The sequence below is a fragment of the Pinus tabuliformis genome, chromosome 4_2 (assembly GCF_031772625.1).
Source record: "Pinus tabuliformis cultivar Carrire ecotype Pingquan chromosome 4_2, CPIR1, whole genome shotgun sequence".
Lineage (NCBI taxonomy): Eukaryota > Viridiplantae > Streptophyta > Pinopsida > Pinales > Pinaceae > Pinus > Pinus tabuliformis.
In genome coordinates, this window is record NC_142304.1 from 40,148,391 (window position 1) to 40,168,961 (window position 20,571).

At 38.1% G+C, this 20,571-nt stretch overlaps 1 pseudogene; it reads left to right on the forward strand.

Moving 5' to 3' along the window:
- The first annotated feature begins 7,290 nt into the window (after positions 1–7,290).
- The window catches only part of LOC149168220 (zinc finger CCCH domain-containing protein 31-like), an 81,390-nt pseudogene continuing 68,109 nt past the window's right edge, over positions 7,291–20,571 (forward strand).

The window sequence follows — 20,571 nt, forward strand, 5'->3', positions numbered from 1 at the left end:
ACACATACCCGTCCCATCCACCGTACCAGTAGTTATTTCCTGAATAGGTAATCAATAAGGCAACTGTCAAGGTAGGGTCACAAAATATTTCCCATTAACCATAGAATTAGTTAATAAATAAGTGCATCACAACAGAATAAAGATGCCATGCAGCCCACACTGTACTTTCCAAACACACGTCATAGTTGGCATGTACCAATTGGTCGACGACGGCAAAAATATAGCTAGAATACATGGAAAGGTCACTAGAGTAATTAGTTGATTAAAGCCTCTTCAGTCAGGGGACATCGTGTCAAAATCAGCTACATAGATCTCAGGAGAATGAAAGAAATGGTAGAATTTCAAACATCAGAAGGATTCTAGGAGCACTGGAAAGAACAAGAGCAGGATAGGAGGAACAAAAGACCACCAGTGCAAACTGTTTACTGTAGAAGGGGAACAATGGCAAAAAGGATCATATTAGTCCCACAAAATTCTCTGGATGTAAGAATTGAAGTCATGGATGACCTATATGGGAAGTATTACCGGTCGAATCTCATCAACAATGACATCAAATATGGGTTCCAATTTCTAGCGATGAAAAAGTAAGTATATGCGGAAATTTCAAAGGGATGATGGCACTAGGGCCTCTAGAATCAAATAAGACTTCAAAGGGCTACAAAATTCGACGTTATTTAGCTGGAGAAATCTACTTGTATTCGGCACCCAATTGGCTGCCATGCAGTGCAGCAAGATATTGGCGAGCAGGATGCATGGAGGTTCGTTATGGCTGGACAAAGAATGCCCCATCCATGCCGAATATATCTATCAATTGACTAGGTTTGAAGACATGGGGAATGTAGTTAGCACAAAATTCTATGTTGGGGCCAAGTGGGGGAAGAAGTAGATAGAAGACAACATCTACACTCGCTATGGGACAGAGCAAGGGGGAAAAGGTGCGAATATGGATAGAATCAACAAAGATCAAATCCAATTCCACTGCTACCTCATTACATGAAAGAAAATGAGGCACTTCACGAGTAATGAATGCACCCTAGACATCGTTTCAATAGCAGAACACTGCTGCCAAGTAGATATACTCAAATGGTCGCCCTTCGTGCTCAACGAAATTTTTAACGCATGTGAGGATGTCTACTGGCGGAGAACTGGATTTGTGTTCGGGTATTTGGTAATGGTGTTGCCAATGTGAAAGTGCAGGCCACCACCAGAGAGGCAAATGGCAACTTTTTCTGAAGACCAACCAATTGCACTCAGATATGAACCATGGAGGGCATTGAGGGATCCCAACACAAAAGTGATAAACGAAACAACGTTCAAGAGTTGGTATGCACAGATGGTAGATTCCATTCAGTCCACAAAGAGAATATCTAGGGTCTCCTAGATGAGTTCTCAGGTGAGCTCTGGTTCAGTGCCTCGCACGCGCATACTTATCTCAGACCACGGTGTGTCAACCCCACCACATTTAAATTAAGGCCATATAGGTTTAGCTTAATAGAGGAGGCCCTACACAGAGAAGTGGAGTCATGGATGGGAGTGGCCTGTGAAATAACAAAAGGGAAGCCGAAGTATCTGTTTGGAGCTCTAATACAACTAAAAGGAGAGGGAGATGGGGCAGAAAGCAACAGCAAGAGGGAGGAAAATAAAGTACTCCAACCAATGTTGCTCCATAGGGAACAGAAAATGTTCAAGGTAAGAAGGACAATCAAAAGCTTCAAGCCAAGTGAGGGTGACTATACCAAGAATTTTAAAGGTTCAACCATGTTGTTCCCAATTGTAACACCCCATCTTTTAGTCGCACCTCCCGCGGGCATAGCCAAAGGTCCCTCCCCAATGCTGGTACTTAAGTCACAAAATAAGTGAGTTATCTGCACCCTGCAAATCAAAAACTCGGCTTCCAAAAGGCCAAAAGTTAACATCCCAACTCCAGTTTTCGACCTTACTGTTGAGGTCAAAAACCTCATTCCCACAATGGCCATAGTTGAGGAGATCCCAGCCACCACATCCACTGCAGTACACCCATCATGGGAGTCATCCTCGCAAACCACTTCGACCTCTGCAACTGTGTCCAAGATCCTCCCGTTCGGACACCGGCGAACTTCTGTCGAAGCAAAGGTTTAGTCAATTGGTCGGAAAGAAGGCACCACCTCAAGCATAGGGATATCACCCACCAAGAGTACAACATTGATGCTTGAGCTTGACCCACTAGCCGGGAGAGACCTGGATACCAATTAGTAGGGGGGAAGGACTACCTCGTACTTACCCGCTCTCCCTATAAAGATCACAGTTCCGCCAAACCCTAGCATCACTCCAACCACACCACAATCCACTCAGCCATCCTAGCAACCATCTCAACAAGAGAATTCACCCACCTCCCACTCCAATAATTCCACTGCAAGAGGCCTACCCTTATAACAAAAATTCCAAGAACCAGACATAATTCAGGCTAATATGCTCCATCACTGGTCATCAACTTAGTTATTTCATTTTATTCAGCAAGCAGCCCACAAGGCCAAGAGCCTGCATGAGCACCTGGCTAAGGAACATGAGCACTAGAAGATGCAACTGCTCGCAGTGACGGAAGAACAAGATTTCATACAAGAGGCAAATACGGGATTGCAAGCGCAAGTGGATTAGCTTTACCCAGTGGTTTCACTCCATATGGCCAACCATCACTGAAGAAAATACAAAAGCACTGACAGACATGTCTTCCTACATCTTGATCGTCTGCTACAATCATATATAGACGGTGTGCATGCGCCTAGTAGCCACTAATGTAGAAATGAAGAGGAAGCTAGAAACTATTTGGTCCCTCTGCCAGATCTTATCGAAACCTACATACGATCGGTTGAAATCAAGGTCAGAGAGCTAGAGATGAAGAAACAAGTCCTATCTGAAGCCCTCATTGACAGATACACTTTAATGGGCAAGGTCCACGACTGGTCAGGTAGCCTAGTTCTGAAAAATCACGATGTCTACCCATTGAGAGAGAAAATTCAATCCCTATTTTCCAGCACAAGGGTGTGCATAGACCCTACTCAACTCCACCAAATAACTGAACAAATCAATGTCCTCCAAGCCCAAGTTGACGTAATTGAGGAAGAAATGGCGAGGATGAAAAGAATAATCCAAGACTTGTGACAGCTGGTTCGGATGCAGGTCCTGCTATTAAAGGAGCCATACAACTCAAGCAGCTAGTAATGGGATGACTTACAGAGCCAACGACCAACAACCTTAATGTCACAATCAGCCGAGGCATTCACACAAAGTGCAGATACAATCCTCGCAAACTGGGACTTGGCAATTTAGTGATACAATAGGTTTAGGCAGCAAACAACAATAACAATTCCAGAGTTGGAGCCTTCATTTGGAACGGAGCAGCCACAAGGTCAGGAAAGGGCCACAAAAACAAATGCCACGCCACAACCTAGGATTGAGATGGGAGAAATGCTAAAGTATCACAGCAACAGAGGTGTTGGCACAAAAGACAGTGGAGACAACACTGGTAGCAACACAACCACCACCCATAGAACACATGGAAGCAGCAATAGAGTTTCCAGAAGTTGAAATGACTTGACTCTGGGATGAGTCAAGAAATTGTGGTCAAGGCCTGTTGGAGTCTTTGTTTATTTTGAATAGTTTTGAGCAGTTTTGATCAACCATAGGGTGGGAAAGGATAAATGGTAGCAACGGTTGGGCGATGGAATGAGCAATTGTGGAGTAGTGATGGCAAGGTGGCAACGGAAGGCAAAGGAAATCGAGGAGATGGGAAGGCGCAGAAGTAGCCATGGGAGAAAGCAGTCAAGTGAGAACTAGCAGTCTAGGCAGTTGGGAAGGACATAAAGAGAGGAAGAACAAAAAGGAAGAGGTTTTTGTTGTTGTTGTTGCTGAACCCACCGGACGCTGAAGGATTTGGCTGCGATGAGGTACACAGACGCAGAAGCAGAAGCAAGAAGAGTTGGAGTCGAGGAACTGGGTTGCGGAGCAGATCCGACCCGAGCTACTGAGTCAAGTACTTTATGTATTGTTTGTGGCGAGATGCTGAGTTATATACTCTGTCTTATTGATTTGATGTAATCAGAGTTGATGGTTGTCAAGACTCATAATGCATTGGGCACCATGTTTTGTGGGCTTATTAAAATTTTAAATAGTCTACTTGTTGCTTGAAGATGGTCATTACTAGATTGATACTAGAATTCTGTTAGTCATATGGTATTTATGATGGATCCATGTGTATGAGATTAGGGTACCATTATCTCTGTTTCATGTATTATGGATGCATATGTGTATGATCACCTAGGTTCAACTGATATCCTCTCGACTCCATGCTGAACCCTCCTCCCCTTTGGTTGTGGCGTGCTTTGGGTGAGGTGAAAATTCCAGTGCTATCCCAGACTACAAAGGACCATTGTTGGCTCACCGTGCCTGAACTCGTGGTCTTTTCCCCGATGACTCTTTTGAGGCAATAGTGACCTCCCAACCCACTCACTTATCTAGTCGGGCCTAACCCCAAGGCGTCGAGGAGATTTGACCCCATGACCTGCCAATTGGAAAAGTACTTAGCAATGAGAAATCGACCAATTGAACTATCTCTTCGAACTTATTATTAATTATTATTATCTATTTATTTTTATTAATCTCTTTAATTTATAGTATTAATATCTTAAATTTATTATTATTAATATTAAATTTATATATTTTCTAAAATATTTCAACCACATTGGTTAATATAATTGTACATATAATTAATATATGTTTATCAAGCTATATCAACTATATATTAATGTTAATGTAATTATGCTAATATAATAATATTCCAATGTAACCCTACCTCACTTATTGAATTACACCTCTTCAACTTGATTGAATTATAACTTTCCAACTTTATTCATATGATCATTGATTTTATAATTGCGTTAGTAATAGGCCATGAAATAACCTCACAATTTGAACTTTGGTAATTTATTTTTAAATATATCTCCAAGTCGGTTCGGTTAATATTTTATTCACATAAGTACCTTCAAATTATTTAGAAGGTACTTATTTATAAATTAATTCATCTACTTTTACTTGGTTATTGTTTGGGTTGGGTTGTTATTAATAATATATTTGAATTTAATTTATATGCATGTAATTTATTTTTTGGTGATTCATATTATTGAGTTGAGAGGTTCATTTTACAGTTCAATGTGAAAATGTGTAAATTTGTTCTGTGCATTTTCTTAAAAAAAAAAAATCGGTCCCCCTTTAAAATAAAAATAAAAGTAAAAATTTATGTTCTAACTAAAAAATAATGTCATCTATATTAAAAAGAATGAATATGTGGTAAAGTAATTAGAAGTAAAAGTAAGATGTTTAAACCAAAAAAAATGTAAATAAGATCTTTAAACATTATAATTTGGTTATTGATAGAGGTTTAAATGTTTCAATGTATATGTTAATGTAAGATATTTTAATGTCAAGAGTGTGTATCACATCTCATTTAAAAAAATTATGTATATATTATAAAAAAATAAGTTTTATAGTTAAAACATTTATTTGGTCCTATATATACTCTATTTAGCAATCAAAAATACAATTTAAATAATGAAAAATAACACATTGTATTTTACACTGTAAAAAAGTTTGCACGTGAAGAATTTTGATCCCTCTGGAATCATCTTAGATCCATACTTAAGATAAATCCTTCTCCACTCATCATAGATCCATAATTAAAATAGTTTGATCCCTCTAAACTCATCTTAAATCCATACTTAATATAGATCCCTCTCAACTTATCTTAGATCCATACTTGAAATATATCTATACTAATTTATGTTTGATCAATCTCAATTAACTCTAATATTTAGAATTATTTACAATTATTCAAAGTAATTAACCCATACTTGAGATTTAGGAAACAATATTTTCAGGTCAAAAAAACTTTCATTGCATAGTAATTATTATTATAATGTTAATGTTGAAACAATATTTTCAAGTCAAAAAACTTTTATTGCATAGTGATTATTATTATAATGTTAATGTTAATTACAATTCAAAGTTTAATTTAATTGTATGGGTTGAAATATTAACTTTTGTGTTATCTGAATTGAATGCTAATGATTGTTATAGGTCAAAATGTTATATCAATATCCATAAATTAATAGTGTCCTAAAAGCTAATTTTAGTGGTGTTATTTAATATATATGAATGTGAATATGTATACTTTTGTGGTGTTACATATATGAATGTGTATACTATAATTATCAAACTATTACTTCATATACAAATCATATACAAAGATGAAGTTAACCTTATTATTAATATAACACGCTGAAGTGAGGTTGTCTTGAGATATCATAAGGAATGCAATATATTAATTTCTTTTATGTTATTTAATAAAGTTGTTACTAGATGAAGGTAACACATGTAAATAACATACATATATATAAAGTGACAATAGATTTTAAGATGATAAAATATTGATGATTAGTAGAAACCCAATACATATATATATGTTATGAGCGATTATAAAGGTAAAATAATTGATAGTGCTTTTCATATTCAGAATGTGTTGTAATAGTTGTAATGATTGTCGTATCTTTGTGGACTATTCTATTATATGTTAGATGAATTTTTCTCATTCATGTGTGTATATGCTAAGGTGGTACTATTACCTTTCTCTTAGAGGCTCACTTTATTTTCTCCCTCCATAGTAGAAAAACCTTGACACACCTACAATCGAACACTAACGAGGAACACTTACTTTCTTTTCGAAGACATGCATGCATTCCTCTCTCTTGTTGACAGATAGAGCCAGGGAAAACATTTAAGAAAATGGTAACTAAACAATATTCCATATGGGGATCCTAATTCAAATGGTGTGAGGTCTAATTGGGACCACATATTAGGGAGACCCCTTGAATGTTGGTAGGTCCAACACTGTCAACATTTCTGGCACTGGGAGGGAAACCAACTTTTATGGTTGATAACGTCTCCAACCCTCATCATACTTCTTCTGGTCAAGGAACCAATGTTCCCAACACCTCTCCTGCTTATATTCCTGAATTTGGCAGATCTTCTCAACATGGTCCTAAAAAAACTTCTGAAATCTCTTACGATCACATCCAAGCCATCTAACCTATACCCCGTAAGTTTGCAAAGGTTATTGGATTTGTTTCGGGGGTACATAATATTCCTTATTTTCCAAAGAAGAATGCAACCACCCCTACTGGGATAGTGGTTTCGATAGTCGAAGATATGTTTGTTGCCACCCTTGAATAATTTTCAAAGATTGTAGACAATGTAGATAAAATGGAGAAGCCTCCATATGATAACGGAGGCGATGGAGACAATGTGGTACTCTCAAATGACACTTTCCAAGGGTTAGGTGGTGACGAGGAAGAAGAGGAATATCCATCAAATTCTTACAAAGACGAGGATCATAGAGATGAATATATGGCAGACCAAGATCTGGATTGGAGGTCTCAGGGCACACTTGCTCTACCAGGTGTTTAACACAAGATGTCGCGGCACCCGGAGAAGTTGCTAACGAAGTAAAACCTTAACAAAACAATGAAAGTAGAGGACCATTTGGACAACTTCTACCTACATATGCAAATTCTTGAGGTATGTTATGATTATGTTTCATATAGACGTTTTCCTTGCACCTTGGATGGCAGAGCAATTGTATGGTACCACATTCTTCCTCCAAACTCAATCTAGAATCGGAAGGGGTTCAAAAATTTGTTTCTTGAGAAGCTTTTGATGACAAAACCCCTGCCATATTATTGAAAGAGCTGGGTAATTTGAATATGGAGAAGAAAGAGAAAGTTAAAGAATTTAATCAGAGGTTTAATCATATATTGAACAAATTTCCTACAAACATGAAACCTCATGACTCCATAACCATTGATTATTACATGTCTACCTTACCAACAAGCATCATGCAGTTCATGAAGAGAATTGAGGACTAAACTCTCACAAAAAAATACATAGAAGCTAATACGGTTGAAAAGGACTTGTGCACAATTAGAGTCATTGTTGACAATGAACCATCAAAAGACTCCAAATACTAAAAGGTCTCATGTGTCCTTAAGTAAGGCCAAGGATAAAGACACTATTTATCTTGAAATCTTGACCTGTACCACCAAGTATTTATCTAATGAGATGGAAGAGTTAAAACAAAGGTGAAGAAAGACCACTGTAAGAAGCAAGTCTCCTAAATTCAACTTTCTAAGAAGGGCTTCCAACTCTGGCAGCATCAGTAACCAACAAGCCTAAACAAAGCTCAAATGTTGTGATGGATGTTGAAATTATGGGCATGGACCAACATTTTTCATTTCATCAAAAGTATCATTTAGAAAATAGATTCTTGCAATGGAACCATAACATGAATTCTCTAGTTGTGCATATCGTTGATACAATACTTTCAGATGAGTGTACTCAACCAGCATAAGAGAAGGAATAAATTGTCTCAGCTAAAGAAACCAAAAGGGTTGGACATGAAGTAAACATGTTCATTTGTGTATACAAAGTTGAAAATAAAAATGTTGAAGAACCACCACTAAGTGAGGCCACAACTCTAAATCTAGAATAGTCGATACAAATTGAGAATCGAAGGGCCAGTTTCCGAACAAGAGTTGATGAGGCAAAAATTGAAATAAAAATTATTAAGGAAAATCACACCACCTATCAAATTAGCCCATAAGAATCAAAGCAAGTCTAGAAACACAGCTACAACAAAAGGTACTTCCATCAATAACAAAAGTAATCTTATCATTCTTGAAATATCATATAAAGTTACTCCTCCAGACACTTTGGTAATCCTTGCCACACTTGATTATTACATAGTCAAAGACATGAAGAAATCTCGTGGTAATATTTCACTCTTTGAACTTACAAGGATCATGAACCAACAGGAACTACTTATCCAAGCTCTTGAACAACCTACCTCAGGTAAAAACACTTATTCGCAGAAGGGATATAGTAAGTCTTCTGGTCCCCTAGAATATGTTCTTAATGCATTAATACTAGATGCTAACAAACTCTACCCTATGTTTTTATTACATTTGAAATTTTTAGTTACAATGTACACAATTTCTTCATTGATTCTGGTGCATATGTAAATGTAATGACACTATCTGTAGCTAACAAAATCAATGCAAAATGGGATAATATAGATGCACAGATCATTCATCTAGACAAGACTATTGTCCATGCTATTGGTGAACTCATAAATGTGCTTATTCATCTATCATCCGATCAACGAGTTTTCCAGTGCATAAACATAGTAATTTTGGGCATCCGAGAAGAATATGGTGTATTACTGAGTAGAGACTAGACCAAAAAATTATAGAGCTATTTTTCTATTGACTAATCACATTTATGGCTTCCATGTGAGGGAAAAATTAGCCAAATCCGAGTAGACTTGGGGCCTTAGATGAAGCACACTGTCACTCCCTTCAAGGGGAAAAATAAATTAGTTGCTTTTGCAGATATGATATTTGGTAATTACTTCTTGGAGACTGACCTAGGGTGCTACCTTACTTAGCCTTCACAAGCTCCACCAGACACACAGTTGGGTCTCCTTCCTAGGCCAATTAGTGCAAATGACCTTTGCATAGTAGATAGTAGTAGTAGTAGTACTAGTCTAGGGCATAACTCTTGTATATATCATATTTCGACTCTTATTTTTAATGGTTTTAAGACAAAAGATGGCTCTGGAGCTTGTTGTGTTTTAGTAGACTTGTGACAGAGAAAACACCTCATCTTAAGCCACTTCGAATTTGAGTGCACTAATAACAAAACATAATACAAAGCACTCATCCTGGGCTTATAGATGGCCAGTGACCTCAACGTTGGAGTTCTTAATGAAATAGGTGACTTAGATATTATCATGCAACGGGTATGCAATACTATACAATGTGTGTCACTTATTTTGAAATGTTATCAACAAGAGGTATGGTGTTTAATTTCTCAATTACAAGCTTTTAACATTATATATATTCCTAGAATGAGTAATGCAACTGCAGAAGCATTAGCAAATGATGATGATAGGTTATCACTGCTTAGGGATAGTTTTTCTATTGGAATTATTTATACACCATATTTCCCTAATATTATCACTAATTTACACGTTCTTAATGATGTCCAATAGATACTACATTTCATGGAAAACATTGATGTATCCATAGATGCAACAATTGATGAAGACAAGCATGAAAAAGTGTTGCAAGATGCAGCTTGTGAAAATAAGGAGAACCCTAGTTGAAGGGAATGGTGTCATTGGAAAAGCTATATGACTTGTAGAACCACTTGAAATGGCCAGCCGATGCAAAAACCCAAAGTTCAATGTTGTCGCATGAACAAATTAATCTTGGAATAGGGAAAGATCTGAAGTTTGTCAATCTCAGTACTTGTTGCACATAGAGCGAAAAGCCTTTATCTTCTTATTCAAGTAGTACCAATACATTTTTGCATGGAAATACGATGAACTCAAAAATTACGACACGTGAATAATCCATAATGTTATCCTAGTCAGGGAAGGGGCCAACCCTTTTTAGCACAAGTTGTGAAAGGTACATCGAATGCTTGATCCTCTGATTCAAAAGGCATTAAGTTGTTGGACACTTAGATCATTTATAAAGTATGAAATTCAACCTCGATGTCAAATATGGTCCCAGTAAGGAATAATTCTGGGGAAATATGCTTGTGTGTAGACTTCCAAAATCGCAATCGTGCCTCTGACAAAGACAACTTCCCTGTGCCATTTATGGAATAGGTATTGTGACCAGTATCAATATTAGTGATGAGCCTCATCATTGAGTAACTATATGGACCTTAATCCACATCCTAGCTTAGTCAAATCAACTCTTCTCACAATTTATTACATATTTTGATTGCATTTTGTTTAATGAGATGAGGCAAAGTGGGGTATTATGCCTAGTGGACTAATGTGCATTAATTGCAGGTTTGTGAGAGAAAATCATGGAATTTTGGATCATTGAGAGCTGAAACTTGAATGAGACAAGGAGGAGAGATTGTAGGAGGTAGATCCTCCTCATTTACTCCTTCCTAATTTGAATATTCCTACATCAATCACACTAGCCCGAAGTACAAGTAGCCAAGTCATGGATATCAAAAGGTAGCCAAGCAAGTGACAATTAAAGAGTTAGTTTATCTCTAGTTTGGGAGCTGAGCATCCCTATATTTAAGGAATTCATTGGAGACTACAGTTGTATAAATAAATAGGCCTAGGTCTTCATTAGGATTTGAATTTTTGGTGTAAAAACACTAGTCATTTTCGAGTTCAAGACTTGTGGAAGACATTGTTATGTAATTTTCTGTTTTGATAATGAGAACAAGAAATTCCTTGATCCACCACTGAGTTAACTTGGAGGGATGAAGCTCTTGGGTTAGGTACTAACCCTAGAACCAAAGTCTCCTCTTCTTGTATTTGTATGTTTATATTGAATTCATAGATTAATGGTTGAATTGTCTTTAGAATTATTTCACTGCAAGTAGTGTAGATTTGATTAGTTTGCTTATTAGTTTAATTCCATTTGTGCTTTACCTCGGCAGTAGTTTATAAGAGATAAAGGAACATCAAAAATCTTTCAATAGGTGTTTTTTTCCTCACTCCTTCCTTCAGGGATCATGGTTTGAGGAAAGAACTCCTATGCAGACCCAAAAATATAGAATTCTACTTTCTCATGGAATTTAGGTTTTATTGTACTTAGGCCAACATTTGATCAGTTTACAAGTGTAGGATCTAGTTATAATTTATTATATCAGTCTTACATTAGATCTCATTATTGTTCCATGTTATTCTCAATTTTTTCCTCATGCATGAAGTAGACAACTAGCTCATGAAATTATGTTTTCCTTGGTTAACTAAAATTCTTCTTGTTTGCATGATTTTTCGATAAATGTAAATGGTTGATGCAGTGCAGGTGTTTCAGAAATATAGAGATATTTCATAGTCAGCAACCTCATTCCAATTTCATCCATCCATGATCATTCTTTTATTTCACTAAAAACCTTACGAATTTCATCATTTCACAAAGAAACTTCTCCAAGCTTGTTGAGAAAATCTAACCATCTCCCAACCTTGGTTTTGAGTTCTGAAGTCGTCGTAGGAACTCCCTTGCCTCATTCCATCCACCAAACACCTTCCCTAATTCTTACATCACCTTCAACACCCATCCTTTTGCTCTCAGATGTGTCTTGTAGAAATACAAGGGATCTTGTAGGTTTTCCAGACATCTTGTAGAACTAATTAGGACATCCTATAGGTTTTCCTGTAGTGGCTTGTTTTGAGGCTGAATTGAGGAAAAAGCCTCTGGGAAGCTAGAAAATGTCTCCTACTGGTCTCCCCAACCTTCTAACCATTCACCATCATCCCTAATCCACCTTCCACATCACCAAAGGAGATTTGTTTTCATACTTCCACATAAAATAGACAAAAAGAGAAACAGATTTATTTTAGTCATTTACATGCACAACAATAGAATGTTTGATGCTTTGAATTTGCATGGTTAGTATAGCAGGATTGCATACATGTTAAGTTAGCATTCTTTTGAAGAATAGCCTCTTAGCAGTTAGTTAGAAAATGGTGTGTTTTAGCATTTGATTTCAGTCTTTTTCCTTACTGTAGTAGACAAGCTTTCTCTTAGAGTAGATTTCTCTTTCCATCATTGGTATTCAAGTTTCTTCTAAATCTGTAGAAGTCTCGTTTGAAAAACCTTAGTGGTCTATCTCCAACTTAGTAGTGGAAATGAGCAGACCCATCACATTTACTTGTGTATACAACATTGTCACCTCCAAGTTTGTACTAACCCAGGGTTGATAGAGTAAAGTTAGTAGCCCCGGAAGTTGCAGCATTCTTGCTACAATATTGATGCTCATCACTTTTCTGTACCGTTGCTATGGAGGTGTCTGAGTATTATGTGATTACTGCTTTCTTTATTCCATTTCTTGTCTCTGATATTCTTCTATTAGTTTCATTTCTGCAAAAGTAATTTAATTTGCTTTCTTTTCCATTCTGCATTATTTTCTTTCCTTTCCATTCTACAAGTAAGATTTCATTCAAGCAATTATTTTTCATTCAATCAGTTAGCTTTCATTCAGTCTACAATTTCAACTCTACAATTATTTCCAAAGCTTGAAAAAAACACAAAACAAAAAAAAAACACTTCTTTGATGCCTCGTAGGAATAGGGATAACTTAGGGAAAATTTTTCCAGATACCCCCACTTCTTCAAACAACCAACCTTCGCTCTTCTTCGGTGGTTGTGAATTGGAGGAACCCTTAGGTGAGAAACCAAACATATTTTAAGATCCTATAGGGGGAGAATAATAAGAAGAACCCATTCCAACTGACCCAATCGCTGAAAATAGAAATGATAGAGGAAATAGAGAAAGATTTGAGGGTGCCTTCCTCACCAGGGAATCTATTGGGGATACCAAGATGAAGAATATAAGCCCATATGCCCTTCCTCATATCCATGGATTGACCTTAGAAGATCCATACACTTTCTTGTTTGAGTTTGTTGTCATATGCAAAAGCTATGATTACACCAATGATGAGTAGAAGTTGAAGTTATTCCCATCCACTCTGAAGGATGCAGCTTTGCACTAGTTCATGGGTTTACCTGGGGATAACGTCACAACTTGGGCTCAGATGCAACAAGCCTTCAAAAACAAGTATCAAGACTATTGTAGGTCTAAAGACACCAAGGAGGAAATTTTTAGGAGGACCCTAGGGCATGATGAATCCCTAGAGGATTATGAAGAAATATTCCAGCTTAGCTACAAAAGGGCTAGGTACACACTTGATCCTGAGTCACTGAAGCTAGTCCTGCTTAGAGGGGTAAGGGAAGATCTTTTGGATACCCTAAACTTGCGAGTAGAGGGGACATCTATCAAATACCCTATGAAGATATCAAGACTATCTTTAGAAACCATTCTAGGGCAGCTAGGAAAAAGGGGAGGGGTAGACAACCTATGGCCAGTCCATCCTCTTCCAATATATCCATCAAGGGTGAAATTGGAAACATGTTGGAATATTTTAGGAGTGAGATGTTGCAAACCCTTGCCCTATAGATGGACACTACCCACATTAAGAGAAAATGGGAGGAAACAGAGAGAGTCTTAACCATTTTCTTCCCTAGATGCACAAGGAGGCACCCTAATAATGAATGTCCATTCAACTTGATTGGTGTCTTCTCAGTCTATGAAGAAAACCACTCTAGAGGCAAGTGCCCTTCTCTGCCTGGACTAAAAGTTGTATATCAGGGCGCTGAAGGGGTGACTAAACAACTCTGCTACATAAATCAAAGGAGACCCCATGGGCCTCGACAATACAAGCAGGGCATGCAAGGGTCATCCCATGCATATTACCACCCCAACTAGACCACGTCCATTCCCTCTTGGGGGCCTGCTACTCATCCTTCCTGGTCTACACACCATCCTTGGTCCTTTGCAACTGAGTATCATTCCTAGCCGACCATCTAGTCATTTCAACCATATGCTCCACCATAGCCTCAGTGGAATGCACCACCCCAGGGGTGGAGAACCCCATACAATAATTCTCTAGATTTATTTCCTCCACCACCTACTTAACCATAGCTTTAACACCTTACTCCACCTAAACAACCCCAGATGCCTTCCCAACCAAACCTAAACCCGCACAACAGACAGGCACTGCTTGTACACAGTGGAGAGACATCCTATCTTGCTTATGTTGTGGATATTCAAGAAATCAACCTGAGATTTGGCAGATTACTCCAAGACAACCAACCTCTACCTCCACCAAGGGAGAGTGAGGAAGAAGGAGAGGAAAGAATGCCTAAAGTAAATCCACCACCCTTTCTTGATAGATTAACCCAACCACTCCAGCCTACTGGAGAAGAGACTAAAATTCTAGGATAATTGAAAAATATATGCGTCAAAATTCCACTTCTCCAAGCTATAAAAGATGTACCTATTTACAACAAGTTGATTAAGGAGAAGTTATTCAAACATCCAGAAAGGAAAAAAAGAGATGGCCCTAACATTAATGTCATTAGACAACTATCCAACTTAATGTTGGGGCATATAATTTGTCCAAAGCATTTGGAACCTGGAAGCCCTATAGTAGATGTGCACATCAATGGCACCATTGTACCACACACTTTGATTGATCTTGGGGCTGCCATTAATGTGATGACCAAGGACACCATGCTCAAGCTCAACCTCCAGGGTTCATTGAGAAAGACCACAACAGTCCTGCAACTTGCAGACCACTCTTCAGTGACTCTGAGGGGATTATGGAGGATGTGATGGTCTCCATTGACTCATGGGATTACCCTGCATATTTCCTAGTTCTCTAGCCTAAGGCAAAGCTTACTGGTTACCCTCTCATCCTTGGGAGGCCCTGGTTAGCCATTGTCAATGCCTACATTAGCTACAAGGCTAGAAACATGACTATAAAAAATGGGCATATGTCCAAGAAGTTAGTCCCATACCCTCCTACCCAGCCATCTCTAGAACATGACTTACCTTTATGGTTGGAGGAGGACGAAGAAGATGAAGTTTATTCAGCCCAACTCTATACCTTAGAAACAACCATGGGAGGAGGAAAACTAGATGAAGATGATTTGATTGAACACATACTCCAAAGTCCAACTCCCAGCACATTTTCCTTAGAAGAAGTAGTAAAGGAAACCCAGAAAAACCATCAGATTAATCTATGCTTAGCTAATTCAAACCCTACCCGTGTTAAAACCATAGAATTAGGCATTGAGAGAACTTTGAAAATCAACCCATCTCTTTCTGTTGACCAAGAAGAAAAGTTGTGAAACATGATAAAGGAACATTTGGATGCCCTTGCTTGGAGTTACAAAGAAATGAGGGGAGTGCACCCCTTGGTGTGTACTCACCACATATATATCAAAGAAGGTTGTAGACCAGTCTGACAACCCCAAAGGAGAATGAATCTAGCTCTCAAGGATATAGTCAAATAAGAACTGCAAAAGGTACTAGATGCAAGATTCATTTACCCTATCTTAGATAGTGAGTGGGTCTCTCCTTTGATGTTGGTTCCAAAGAAAAATGGGAAGTGGAAGATTTGTGTCGATTACAAAGAGTTAGACAAAGCCATAAAGAAGGACCATTTCCCTCTACCTTTCATTGACTGAGTGCTAGATGGCCTGACAAGGAAATTTTTTTTCTCTTTCCTAGTTGGATTCAGCAGGTACAATCAAATCCAAATCAGCCGAGAAGACCAGGATAAAACCAAATTTACTTTTCTGTGGGCTACTTTCACCTATAGGGTCCTTCCTTTTGGCCTATTAAATGCCCCTGCCACTTTTGATAGAGTAGTCCTGAGTATCTTTTCCGAGCTAGTCCATGATGCAGTAGAGATTTATATGGATGATTTTACACTCTAGGGGTGTGATTTCTAGGAGGCTTTGTCCAACTTAGGTAAGGTTTTGAACAAATTCATTGAAATGAACTGTTCCTTAGTCTCAAAAAATGTGAGTTCTTGATGACTCCAGGGCCTATGCTAGGTCATTCAATATCCCAACAAGGACTACAAGTGGACCCAAACAAAATAGCCATCATCCAAACGGTCCCACCTATGTAAAAGAAAAGAGATGTCAGAAGTTTTCTAGGTTTAGCAGGATACTATCAGAGGTTTATAAAATACTTCAGGAAGTTAGCTTCTCCTTTATTTTGTTTTTTGGCGAAAGACTCTGAGTTTGTATGGTCAAAAAGCTATCAAGAGGCCCTGGACACCCTAAAGGAAAAGTTGACCACTACACCTATTCTCTGAGGCCCAAATTGGGTGCTTCCTTTTCATATACATGCTGATGCCTCACACAAAGCCATAGGAGTAGTTATAGGCCATATAGATGACAAATTGCCTTATGCCATTTACTTTATCAATAAGAATCTGTCAAAGACCAAACTGAACTACATACTGATCGAAAAGGAGCTCATGGTTGTTATGCATTCATTGAACAAGGTTAGGAATTACATTACAGTTTATCAAACATTTGTACATACCGACCATGCCGCAATTAAATATTTAATGAATAAACCTGATGTGAGTGCCCGGATTATTAGATGGTTACATTTATTACAACAGTTTGATCTAACTATTGTTGATAAGCCTAGCAAGGAAAATGTTGTTGCAGATTTTTTGTCTAGATTAACTTTGCCTGTAGGGGAGGAAGGAATGGTTGATGACCAGTTACCAGATGAACACTTATTCACCATTTCAATTCTCTCTCCATGGTTTGCTGACATAGAAAACTATTTGGTGTATGCAAAGTTCCAATAGAATTTGTCCTCCAAAGAGGAAAGCAAGATTATGAGGAAGAGTGCCCCATTCACTTGGATTGGGGGCAGACTCTTCAAACTAGGCCTAGATCAAATTCTAAGAAGATGTGTTAGGGAGGAGGAAGTATTTGACATCCTTCTGACCTGTGATGATGGGCCTTGTGGAGGTCACTTTTCAGCCAAGAGTACAACATTCAAGGTGTTACAAACTGGCTATTATTGGCCCACTCTTCATTGGGATGTGAGAACATATACAACTCAGTGTGATCAGAGCCAAATGATGGGAAAGCCTACTCCAAGGGATGAAATGCCTCTGCAACCTCAAGTGACTTTTGAGCCATTTTACAAGTGGGGCATGGATTTCATTGGACCTATTGACCCTCCTTCCAAGCAAAAGAAGTACATCATTGTGCGCAATGACTATTTGACCAAGTGGGATGAAACCAAGGAAATCAAGGGAGCAATAGAGAAGGTGGATTTTTTCTTAAGGGAAAATGTATTTTACAAGTTTGGGTACCCTAGAGAACCGGTCACTGATCAAGGTAGCCAATTTACATCCAACATGATTGAAGACTTGTTAAGCCAGTGCAATATCGAGCATAGTACCTCCAATCCCTATCACCCACAAGCTAATGGGAAAGTGGAGGTGACCAACAGAGTGTTGGAGGGAATTCTGACCCAAGTGGTTAGCAACAGTAGAAAAAATTGGGAAGATAGATTAGTTGAGGCCACATCGGCCTACAATACCACCTGGAAGACCACCACTAGATTCACACCCTTTGAGTTGGTCTATGCGAAGAAGGCCTTGTTGTGGTGACTAATAAAGTGCTAGAGGGAATTCTGACCAAAGTGGTTAGCAGCAGCAAAAAATATTGGGTAGATAGATTAGTTGAGGCCACCTAGGCCTACAATACGACCTTGAAGACCACCACTAGATTCACACCCTATGATTTGGTCTATGGGAAGAGGGCACTGTTGTACAATGAATTTGAGTACAATACATTGAGGATGGCAACCCAACTAGATCTAGATCTCAACAGTGCACAAAAAAGAGAGATTGCTCCAGTTGAATGGGTTAGATGAGTTTAGAATGCAGGCCCTCCTACACATAGAGCTGACTCAAATTCAAAGGAAGATCTGGCATGACAAGAAAATCAAGGACAAGCAATTTAAAGAAGGTTATTGGGCTTCCTTATATGATTCCAGATATAAATACCTTAAGGGAAAATTAAGGAATAGATGGTTAGGGCCTTATGTCATAGAGAAATGTCATGATAATGGTTCAGTGCAAATTAGAACCGTAGATCCATAGGCCATTCCTTTAATTGTTAATGGGCATAGGTTAAAGGCTTACAAGAGGCCATTTTCAAAGCAAGAGTTCGTGGATTGTATTAGTAAAACAATGATGGTGGTGGAGCAAGTCTCAGGTCCTACCTCATGAAGTCACTAAGAAAATAAGAAAAAGAAAAAAATAAAAAAATAAAAATAGGGAGACTAAGGTGAAAACCTCCATGAAGCACCCGAGTCCCACTGTTGGGTTGAAAACCTCTTGAGGCAGCCCAATGGTGTCAAAAAAAAAGTGAAATAAAAATACCTCTGGGTGAACCTCTCTTGAGGCACCCACTGCAAGCAGCTAGGTTGAAAACCTCTTAGACGTAGACTAGTTGCATTCAATAATAAAAAAAATTGAAAAAAAAGGAGAAAATAAAATTATGAAAATATTGTTTGTAGGTCAGTAGAAGGATGATCAGAGAAATAAAAGGGAATCAAAAGGGAGCTATCCAACTCATGTTTTTATTTCTCCATTCATTATCCTTCATAACTCCATCATTCCCTCCATTTTCCCACTCATTTACCTGAGTTTGCAAGGGTTCTGTGTTTTCTATAGGATTCCCTATAAACCTACAAGATTTCCTGAAAACCTTCAGGATGATACTGTAGGAATTACAGTGGCTTGTGAATCCTAAAAGAAGTAACCATAGAGAAAGGGGATCACTTTTCCATGTAAAAAAATAATTTCTACTTAACTATCTCATCACCATACCTCTCTCCACCATGATCACCCCTGCATTCATAAAAAGAAGTCAGTTTAATTTTTTTTTACAATTTTCAAAGGAAAAAACATAGAGAAAAGAGAATGAAGAAAGAGAGCAAGGGGACAACCCATGAAGGTTATTTTTCCTCATTCACAAATCCCTATACCTCTTCTTTTCCCATGCTAATTATCCACAAGTTCCATCGGTAGACACAACTACAGGACATCCTATAGGAAATTTTGTAGTTGCCTATCCCACAAAACATAAATCACAGGTTTCAGTAAAATTCAGGCATGGAAGATTCAAAGGTAGAAGAAGCTCCTCTAGATCCTAACAGCAACATTAGGATCATCAACATCAACATCCAAGTACCCACACATCGAAGAAAATCATCGAAGGACAATAAAAAAATAGGAGAAAATCATCGAAGGACAATAAAAAAATAGGAGAAAATCACTTGTAGTAGACACACAGCAAAGTCTTCATTCTTCAAACAACATCAAGGCACCATTACCATAGGTAAGTATCTCACTTCCACTATCTCATTACGATAATGTGATCAAAAGATGTAAAATTTGTGAAATAGTTGGTTTATAAGCAAAAGGTGGCCCGTTAACTTGGCCACCTTCGTTCAGTAAACAAGGAGAAAGCAGTTAGTTCTTACACACGTGGTAGCAGTCAAGTCAAGGAAAATAAGGATGAGGTCAAAAGTAGTTAAGCTACGGATGCCCAAAGTGGAAGTTGATTATGAGGTGAGGAGAATGATGATGTGGTAGTGGACCAATGGTCTGAAAATAGATATTCATACCTCGGTTGCCAAAACACCACCTCACTCAAATCACCCATATGAGGAAATAAACATTGATCCCCATGCATATAATAATTCACATTCTCAAGGCTCCACACTAGCAAATTCACTCTTGGCCCTCAAGAAGTCTACATTAAAGGAAAATTTCATTTTTTCCTGTGTAGGACCACCTACATGATCCTACAGGAAATCCTACAAGATCGTACAAGATACATTCCAACACCTACAAGATGGGAGTGAGCAGTTTCAGAGGAATAAAAATAGGGGTTGGATTCATCAAGAAGTGATAAGGATGTAGGCTCTACATTTTCCCACATTTTTCCAAGTGAAAGGAACATAAAAAAAAAATATTCTAGTTTGTTGAAAGTGATTGCAGCATAAGGGAATTGCATACACAAAATTTCCATTTAAATTCCCTCATTCA